Source organism: Neophocaena asiaeorientalis, unplaced genomic scaffold (genome assembly GCF_003031525.2).
Source record: "Neophocaena asiaeorientalis asiaeorientalis breed wild unplaced genomic scaffold, Neophocaena_asiaeorientalis_V1.1 scaffold629, whole genome shotgun sequence".
NCBI lineage: Eukaryota > Metazoa > Chordata > Mammalia > Artiodactyla > Phocoenidae > Neophocaena > Neophocaena asiaeorientalis.
The window spans coordinates 1,145,115-1,147,477 of NW_020175468.1; the positions used below are offsets into that span (position 1 = coordinate 1,145,115).

At 45.4% G+C, this 2,363-nt stretch overlaps 1 pseudogene; it reads right to left on the reverse strand.

The window, feature by feature from the left end:
- Positions 1-1,134: 1,134 nt before the first annotated feature.
- LOC112415502 (UPF0193 protein EVG1 pseudogene) lies at positions 1,135-1,787 on the reverse strand (annotated as a pseudogene).
- Between the last annotated feature and the right edge of the window lie 576 nt (positions 1,788-2,363).

Here is a 2,363-nt window from a genome sequence, read left to right on the forward strand (position 1 = left end):
AAAGGCCCTACATCAAATACATCTTTGTGTCCTTCCCAGTGCTTAGAAAGGTTCTCTTCTGAAAAATATATTCCTTATTATCCTTGTAATGTCTTTAGGATCTGTAGTTATAACTACTCTTTCATTCCTGTTACTCAAAATTTGTGTCTTCTCTCTTTTTCTCAGTCAGTTTCCTTAAGGTCTATCAATTTTATTGAGTTTGTTTTTTTTTTTTAAAAGAACAAGCTTTTGGTTTCAACCGATTTTTCTGTATCGCTTCTTTTTTTTTTTTTTTTTTTAATGAAAAACCACTTTATTGAAAATTTAGTTGTTTCCAATTCTGGAAGGTTAATTTTTTTTTCACATCTTTATTAGAGTATAGTTGCTTTACAATGGTGTGTTAGTTTCTGCTTTATAACAAAGTGAATCAGTATACATATATCTCTTCCCTCTTGCATGTCCTTGCCTCCCACCCTCCCACTTCTGTTTTTAATTTAATTGATGTCTGCTTTCTCTTATTTCTTTCCTTCTGCTTGCTTCAGGGTTAATTTGCCCTCCTCCACCTCCTTCTTTTCTTTTCTTTTCTTTTTTTTTTCACGTTAAATATGCTTTATTAGCCAGTTGATCATACTGGTTAAATATTTGCCCCAAACTGTAAGAAGTCAAATAAGTAGGTCCTAAGACAGGTAGGAAGAAAAGAATCATATTCATTACTAAGTTCAGGAAACCTAATGTGCTGGACACAAGGACACGCAGTCGGGGAGGCGGAGGGAAGGGGGCCCAGTGGATGCCTTTAGACACACACCCAAGATGGTGAGACCTGGATCCTTGCTTTCACTGTGTGTGTGGCTCTTTCCCCAAGAAAAGACTCATTGTGTGTGTGTATGTGTCTGTATTTGTGACTGGTCTCAGAGGCTCAGCTGACCGAGGATCCCTGGGCAGAGTCTCAAGGAGAATCAGCTCATTTTCTGAGACACGGTCCATTTTCTAGGATGCTATCTATGTCCAGGGTACCCTAGGTGTGGGCAGTGCTATACAACCATTTACGTGGCTGAAGGCCGGGGTGGGTGGGCTGACCTGGGGATGACCCTGCTTGGCAAGGGGGTGGGCTCCAGTGGTGGAGGTTGGGTTCCCCCGCCCCCCTCCGGAGGCAGATTAAGTGGTGGCAAGAGCCTTCCTAAGTTCCTCACTCCTCTTGTGGTCAAGGTCTTCCATTTCCTGTAGTTTCTGGGAGATTTCAGTAAGGATGATCCCTCGGTACTGTCTGCGCTGCCCTAGGGCCTCCATGTCAGCCAGGAATTCTTTCCTCTCCTGGATTTCCTTCACCAGTTCTTCACACTGGTCCAGCTCAGGGGCTGGGCCCTCCTGTCGCACAGGAGGGGCTTTCTTTTCCATTCCTCTGGCTCTTTCCTGGTGGCAAAAATATTTTGGAGTCTTCGCTTCTCCTTCTCCAGATCTCGGGTGGCTTGAGGCTTCAGCTGCTCCCGGCTGTAGGCCCCGTTGTCTTGGCACACGCTGGCAGTCTGGAGGTGGGACCGGGCAGCCAGGATGGGAGGCAAGCAGATGGCTGAGGCCGGCGGCTTGGAAGGCAAGACCCTCTAGCTGGAAGTTGGGCTGCACTGTAGGGGGAGAGTGGCTCCTCGTTTCATAGTGTCCATGATGTGGCGCTGTTGGAAGTCTGTCAGTTTCGATTCCTTCAGCATCACTCTCAGCAGCTCGCAGGTCCCTGGGGTGTAAGTGGCTGGCTTGGGGCAGCGCCAGAACCCAGTTCCTTTGGTCACTGTCTCCACCCTCTCCTGGGAAGCCATGGGAGGGCTCCTAAGGGTTCTAGATTCTTCCTGGAAGTAGACCAGGAGTCAGAAAGCCTAATCTTTGTCTCCCGCTTCTGGAAGATTCTGGGTAAGTCAGTTCCCTCACTCTTGGTCTGCATCAGAGGTTGCAAACTGGTGGTACCCAAGCTGGATTTGACCCATAAATAGATTTTGTTTGGCCTCCTAAAAGCTTAATTTATTAAATCAAGTTTTTTCGTGTGGGGGGGATAACATTTAAAAATCAGGCTATTTCACACAAAAAAGTGGCAGTCCAGTGGTTAGGACTCTGTGCTCTGTCAAGGGCCTGAGTCTCATGGGGTCATTCTTAGGATTAAACAAATTACTAGGACAGAGCCTTACATAGTGTACACTCAATAAATGTTAGTTACTATTTATTAAATTACCTACTTGGCCTCTCTCAGCATTTGAATTGGGACTACTTTTTTACACCTCTGTTCTTCTGGTTTTAGAATCAGCTCTCTGCTTTCCTTTTTTTTGTTGTTTTTTCCTGGTTCTAGAACCAGAGCTCTGCTTTCCTTTCTTTTTCTTTCTCTCTTTTCTTTTTTCCCCCTT